This window comes from Ranitomeya imitator, chromosome 6, assembly GCF_032444005.1.
Source record: "Ranitomeya imitator isolate aRanImi1 chromosome 6, aRanImi1.pri, whole genome shotgun sequence".
Lineage (NCBI taxonomy): Eukaryota > Metazoa > Chordata > Amphibia > Anura > Dendrobatidae > Ranitomeya > Ranitomeya imitator.
Window position 1 is genome coordinate 400,202,076 of NC_091287.1, and position 8,028 is coordinate 400,210,103.

General features: G+C 41.1%; 1 long non-coding RNA gene across 1 annotated transcript; it reads left to right on the plus strand.

Annotated features, from left to right (window-relative positions):
- Positions 1-2,811: 2,811 nt before the first annotated feature.
- On the plus strand, positions 2,812-7,076 carry LOC138641433 (uncharacterized). Its single transcript, XR_011313835.1, has 2 exons — positions 2,812-2,967; positions 6,878-7,076. It is a non-coding gene; the product is annotated as an uncharacterized lncRNA (long non-coding RNA).
- Positions 7,077-8,028: the final 952 nt, after the last annotated feature.

Below are 8,028 nucleotides of genomic sequence, written 5' to 3' on the forward strand. Positions count from 1 at the left end.
TTTTTTTTTTTATTTTTAGTTTGTTATATATATGTGATATTTATTGCTTTGTTTTTATTCTGTTTTATTCATATTTTGTTTTTATTAAGCATTTCATTGTATTGGGGTAAATATGACATTTTAAACATGGTGATTTCAATCTATCATGTGATTTGATGATTGTACCTAGGTCCTGATTGGTTGAACTTTTCTAAATACCCTTTCCTGTATACTAACAATAAACTTCCACCTGATGATGACAGGGTCACCGTCGAAACGTGCTGTGGACTTATCAAATACACCCGTGTCTTGTTGTTCCTAGCGCTCCGCTGACCGTTTGTATATTGCAGCAATTCACCCATCCTCCATTGGAGGTAAACGGCTGGAGCTGCGGTGGATCCCTCGTTTGTTGCTAACTTTTGGACAGTCTAAATTCTTTGCGCTCCCTAGTGACCGCGTTACAAGTGTTTGTGGTTTGCAGTTTGTCTCCTAGACAAATTAGCTTCTTGCAGAGAGACAGTGCTGCAGAGCTTCCAGCTTCTGGCTGATGTGGACGATTTGCTCTGAGATAGCACATCAGAGATGGAGGATGAGGAAGAGCAGGAGGGGGTTCAGCAACTGGTGTAGGTAGTGGAGGAAAGCCTGATAGAAGTAGGGCCACCAATCCTCAGTGTCGTTAGCACATTTGCCGTGCTAATGACACAGGGTGGGACTCGGCCCCAACTTCCACAATGTTCACCCAGTGTGCCTTCAAGGAAATGTAACATCCCTGGCCACAAGCACTTGTCCATGTGTCGGTCATTAATTGGATATTCACAGTAACCGCGTTGGTAAGGACATTGGTGATGTTCCTAGACACGTGCTGGTAGAAGACGGGGACATCATATTGGGAGAAATGTGGCAGCTAGGGACCGAGTACCGAGGAACCCAATTTGTACACTTGTAGCAGGCCAATTTTTGTTTTTATTTTAAACCAATACAATTTCACACAAACCAAGTTCTATAGTATATACAGTATGACAATAGTCAATTTTTGAACAACCAAATTTGTATATCTGTAGCAGACCAATTTTTGCTTTTATTTCAAACTTGCTAAATTTCACACAAATCAAGTTCTACAGTATATACAGTATGACGATAGTCTATTTTCGAACAATCAAATTTGTACACCTAAAACAGGCCAATTTTGTTTTTCACTTCCAACAGCAAAGCGCAAAATTTGCCCTTAGAAGGACAGTTATATGATGGTTCAGCACCAGTACCGACACTAGAGAACTCCTATTCATTAAACTCTACACACACAGGCATGTACAAGCACTCTCTCCCTCCAATAACAACTGTGACTGAGCTGTGCAATGGCGTCAGTGTGCCGAGCATGGCGGCGCCGGTTCATTTATAACTACTGATGATGTCATACGGCCAGCCAATCACAATAATGCCCCTACCAAGATGACTATGGTATTACAGTGACAGGGCAATCCCTGAATGCTTATTGGTGGTATAACAGGCACCAAACATGTGGGGCAGGGATTCAAGTTTGAGATTCGAGCACCGGCTAATGGTCGCCGAGTGCGGAGCCCATCCGAGCACCCAGATACTCAAGTGATATTTCAGTATCACCGAGCACATTCGCTTATCCCTAGTGGCCACCAAAACAGTTAAGAGTATCACTCACCAGAGCAGACAAACATAAGCTACACACCAAAGGACTCACGAGTTACTGATTGCGGATACTTGCTCTAAATTGTAAATTAGTGTTCAATGGGAGACATTCCTTTTAACATTAATATAAATACTGCATTGTTATTTTAATCTAATATGTTAGCAAATATATTATTTTACCACCAAAGAAACCACCAGTATTTCAGGTTAATTGTTCTGGTATTAGTATTGTCAATGTTCTCTGTAATAATAAATAATACAAGATACACTTGGTCTGCAGAAGATAAATCAGATGCTCTTTCTGAAAAAAAAAAGAGTTTTCATAATTGTCTTTGTGTTTTGCTGCACAGGGGGAATCTCGAGCCATGTCTTCTGCAGTCTCCTATTCTTCTTCATCCACAGAGGATCCTGCTCAGCAGAGATGTCAGTCCCAGTGTCTTGCTCAGGCTAATGCTGTGCGTTTGGTTGCTGCTGCCATGCCAGGTTCATCTATAATAACCAGCATTAATCAGCGGCGAGAAGACGCTCCTGGGACTAAGTCCTGCTTTTCTCCATCTGAGCATGCCTGAGAGACAACTGCTCATTGTTGGTCGGAGGTCACATGCTCAGGTCCTCAAGCAGCTCGGATTGGGCCATCAGCAAGGTCCGGGAAGGCTGTGGCTATAAAAGGATCGCACGGCTAGTATATCCTATGATTGTGGTGTGTGTGTGCAAGCGTGTATGTCTCAGGTGAAAGCTCCTAATGATCCCCTACCCTCTGGTGGTGTATGTGAATTGGGTGATTGGAGTCAGAGACAGCGCCTAGTAGTGGCATTGCCTATACGCCACTGTGCACTATGTCCACACTCCACTGTAGTTAGCGTCAGTTTGGCATTCACCTGTGCGACCCTGCGTGCACTCTGTGTGCTAAATCCGCTAGTTAGCGTTAGTTAGTGGCCAGTGCGGCTCTGTGCGCTAAATATAATTAGCGGTTCTGCAAAAAGTAACAGGGCTCGCTGCAGTACACACCGGGTGACAGTTAACTTCAAAGAACCTCAAAGAAGTGATCCTGTCATGTCCCATGTTTTGTTGCTATGCAATAAGGTTTGCCCTCTCTCCCTGTATCTCTGATGTATCTCTGATGTCAGTAACACCCTCCCATCTTCCTTATTCTCCATCAGCCATCTTAGAAGCTCATGTGTTTGCAGCCCTGTTTCTGAAAAAGTCTTTGTACCTACTGTATATGTGCATATCTACAAGAATTCAGCTGGAAAATAAGCCTTCTTCTAGAATCTTCTTATGTGCCTCCTGCAGTCGAGTTCAAGCTATCTGATGATATAACTACGTGTGAGTACCGGTTTTATACTGGGGCAGCCTAGAAATGGTGCTTCAAGTGCCCTATACTTGCAGCCTAGCTTTGGAATCAGAATAGATCTTTTGAATATGTTTTACTGTAAACACACAAACACAATACATGTACAGTATATCATTGCCATCATAACCATGAACATATGTGTTTCACAAGGCACTCAATGGTTAACTATTGAACATTAATGCCACTAGAGGCAGCCCTGTAACTACATATAAGTGGTCACATATGGAAATATGTTTTTGGCTCCTTTCCGTTCTCCCCAGTGACAGAAAATTGCGTTATAAACAAATTAACAATAATGACAGATTTGTTAAGGGAGCAGTCATCCTGATAATACTCTCAGAAGAGAAGACATGTATCACATGGTCCCAGTGCAGTCTGTGTTTCCAGTGTCTAAAGATATCTTCAGCACATAGTCATTGTGTTAATCATTTTTGCTTAAAAGAAAACTCCCACATAATAAGAACATCTGCATATATTGTCAAACAAACAGCTGGTCTTCTTCCTGACTGTAGCTTTAAAAATATCTAGCAACTTAAAAGGAACCTGATAGGCAGGATAATTATGAAGGGATATAACAATGCTGGTCATAAGGAGACCTAACAGTCCCTTTTATACTGCTTGACACATTACCAGATATTTGCAAAAAGTATTTCTAAAGTCCGTTTTTAATAAGCAAATAAAAATTTTGTGCAGTTGATGGGGGCGTTTGTTTCCCCAGACTAGTCATTCCATTCAGAGTGATCTATTTCAAGTGTTTATTTCTGCTAACTTTGATGATTATGGCTTACAGCCAATGAATATCCAAAAGTCATTATCTCAGTAAATTAGAATACTTTATAACACCGGCTTGAAAATAGGATTTTAAATAAGAAATGTTGGCCTACTGAAATGTATATTCAGTAAATGCACTCAATACTTGGTCGGGGCTCCTTTGGCATCAATTACTGCATCAATGTGGCACGGCATGGTGGCGATCAGCCTGTGGCATTGCTGAGGTGTTATGGAAGCCCAGGTTGCTTTGATAGCAGCCTTCAGCTCATCTGCATTGTTGGGTCTGGTGTCTCTCTTCTTCCTCTTGTCAGTACCCCATAGGCTCTCTATGGGGTTAAAGTCAGGCGAGTTTGCTGGCCAATCACGCACAGTGATACTGTTGTTTTTAAACCAGGTTTTGGTACTTTTGGCAATGTGGACAGGTGCCAAGTCCTTCTGGAGAATGAAATTTGCACCTCCAAAAAGCTTGTCGGCAGAGGGAAGCATGAAGTGCTCTAACATTTCCGGGTAAAAGACTGCAATGACTTTTGTCTTGATAAAATACAGTGGACCTACACCAGCAGATGACATGGCTCCCCAAACCATCACTGATTGTGGAAACTTCACACTAGACCTCAAGCAGCTTGGATTGGGTGCCTCTCCACTCTTCCTCCAGACCCTGGGACCTTGATTTCCAAATTAAATGCAAAATTTACTTTAATCTGAAAACAACACCTTGGACCACTGAGCAACAGTCCAGTTCTTTTTGTCCTTGGCCCAGGAAAGAAGCTTCTGGCCTTGTCTATTGGTCATGAGTGGCTTGACACAAGAAATGCGACACTTGTAGCCCAAGTCCTGGATACATCTGCGTGTGGTGGCTCTTGAAGCAATGACTCCAGCAGCAGTCTACTCTTTGTGAATCTTTGTGGCCTTTTCTTAACAATCCTTTCTAGGCATTAATATGTTTGGATATAGAACTCTGTGAACAGCCAGCTTCTTTAACAATGACCCTTTGTGGCTTACCCTCCTTGCGGAGTGTGTCAATGTCAAAGTCAGTAGTCTTCCCCATGATCGTGCGCCTACTGAAACAGACTAAGGGACCTTTTTAAATGCTTAGGAAGCTCTTGAGGTGTTTTTTTTGTTAATTATTCTAATTTACTGAGATAATGACTTTTGGATTTTCATAAGCTGTAAGCCATAATCATCAACATTAACAGAGAAAAACACTTGAAATAGATCACTCTGTTTATAATGACTCTATATAATATGAGTTTCACTTTCTGTATTGAAGAACTGAAATAAATTAACTTTTTGATGATATTCTAATTTTGCACCTGTATATACAGCTCTGGCAAAAATAAAGAGACCACTGCAAAATGTTCAGTTTGTCTGATTTTTCTCTTTATAGGTATATTTTTGAGTAAAATGTAAATTGTTCTTTTATTCTATAAACTTCTGACAACATGTCTCCAAATTTCCAAGCAATAAATTTTGTATTTTTTTTTCTGACAAAGAAAAATAGTCAAATTTTTTTTTAAAAACTCAGTTCGTTCAGATCTCTAATAATGCAAAGAAAACAAGTTTATAATCATTTAGAAACAACACTATTAATGTTTTAACTCAGGAAGAGTACAGAAATCAATATTTTGTGGAATAATCATGATTTTTAATCATTCAATCATTTTTAGTCTTGGAATGCTTTCCACCAGTCATTCACACAAATGTAAGCAGTTCTTGTTTGTTTGATGGCTTGTGACTATCCATCATCCTCTTGATTACATTCCAGAGGTTTTCAATGGGGTTCAGGTCTGGAGATACAGATGTAAGGTTATACACATGGGAAGAAGGAATCAATATCACCATTACACACTGAATGGGAAACCACTGGGTAAATCTGACAGGGAGAAGGACTTGGGGATCCTAGTTAATGATAAACTTACCTGGAGCAGCCAGTGCCAGGCAGCAGCTGCCAAGGCAAACAGGATCATGGGGTGCATTAAAAGAGGTCTGGATACACATGATGAGAGCATTATACTGCCTCTGTACAAATCCCTAGTTAGACCGCACATGGAGTACTGTGTCCAGTTTTGGGCACCGGTGCTCATGAAGGATATAATGGAACTAGAGAGAGTACAAAGGAGGGCAACAAAATTAATAAAGGGGATGGGAGAACTACAATACCCAGATAGATTAGCGAAATTAGGATTATTTAGTCTAGAAAAAAGACGACTGAGGGGCGATCTAATAACCATGTATAAGTATATAAGGGGACAATACAAATATCTCGCTGAGGATCTGTTTATACCAAGGAAGGTGACGGGCACAAGGGGGCATTCTTTGCGTCTGGAGGAGAGAAGGTTTTTCCACCAACATAGAAGAGGATTCTTTACTGTTAGGGCAGTGAGAATCTGGAATTGCTTGCCTGAGGAGGTGGTGATGGCGAACTCAGTCGAGGGGTTCAAGAGAGGCCTGGATGTCTTCCTGGAGCAGAACAATATTGTATCATACAATTATTAGGTTCTGTAGAAGGACGTAGATCTGAGGATTTATTATGATGGAATATAGGCTGAACTGGATGGACAAATGTCTTTTTTCGGCCTTACTAACTATGTTACTATGTTACTATGAGATTGGGCTGTCCATGACAGAGATTTGATGTGGTGGTCTCTTAATTTTTGCCAGAGCTGTATATATTTCACATTTTACATGACACCAAGTACTATAGTAATGTGAAGTATAGTATGTATATTACGTGGCAGATGTATATAGGACATGTGACAGTGTACAGTATAAGGATAGGACATAAGATAAGGATAATAGACTTAGTATATACTATTATAGGATAGTAACTGTAGTTAGGTGTAGGATAAGACACAGTTAATTCTTGAGGTTAGCCCACAGTGGGAAGGAGCTAATGCTAGTGAAAAGCAGGCACTTTTTGGTATTGACTCAGATAGGCAAGTACAGTAACAAGGACAAGTTCAAGTGCAGTGGGCTGCTAGTGCCAACATGTACCTAACCTTCAAGGTAGTGGGAGGCTGTACTAGAATCCTGTGCGGATATTCCGGTAACGTTAGGAGCTCAAAACCATGTATGGAGGCTAAAGGGTGCATTGTGTTCTCTTCCATACAGGGAAAGATGGACATGGAACCGTGTGAAGGAAATGTAGAAAATCCCAGGTGCACTGCGGAACTGGATAGGAAATAAAGATAATCCAGTGATAATCCAGGAGGAACGAATGGCAGGGCTGAAGATGTGTTGTGCTCTATGATACCATGATACCATCTGATTAACTTTAACTATCCAGTAAACATTTGCTTGTTGAAATAAACTTGGTATTCCCTGAGTTGTGTGTGGCAGCTCCTGAAGATGGTGGCTTGGAGAGGCTTGCGGCCTATAAGTTCGGAGGCTAGAGGTCTATAAGTGAGTGTGATGCACCTCATACCTGAGAGCACACTGGGACACTGTTTTCCTGTAAAGTGCCAGAGCGTAACAGGACAGCAGTTCAGTCATGACTCCCCCTCTCAGCTACTTTACAGATTCCTAATACATCCTTGGATGATGTGGAAAATATGAGAGCATCCAAGGTGCCATTAACACAAGGCACACAGCATGGCACCCAAGCAGGTCCCTCTGGTCTTAGAGTCAGGGATATTCTTGCTGACTATCTTTCTTTCCCCAGAGGGTTGCGTACCATGCAAATGGAGGGGAATAATTATTGTGTAGTTTAGCTGGAAACAGTCACATTTGGCCAATTTTTTAAATTATTTTTTAAACGTAGTTTGGGACTTGCAATACATGGACGACCCTTGACATGGGTTGAAAGCTTAAAGGGACTCTGTATGCACAGAATGACTGTTTAAATCAAGTACAGCCACTTGCTTCAGGATGAGGCCAATCATTTATATACCCCTTCCCACCTGCTTGTTTTCCATCTTTCTTCTCCCTTCTCTAGCCCTGAGAAGCCAGAGCTGTCAAACAGGAGAGGTGGAGACTGAGGGAAAGCAAGCGGATGTGAAGGTGTACTTAGATTATTGTCAGCGGCAGGACTTTGAACAGTCATCCTGTGCCGACAGGGTCCCTTTAAGTTGTTTTTGGAAAATTAAAGACTGCTTTCTTGCAAGCTCTTGTTGTTTTCCAAAAACAACCAATTCCTTATTACAATGTTCATCAAACTTATTGTTGTTGTTTTTTTTTCCAAAAAGTGTTTACGAATTAAATTGTAATGCTTGCTCCCAACATACGTCTATTTTGTTGGCTTGTTAGTTTCTCAAATACACTTT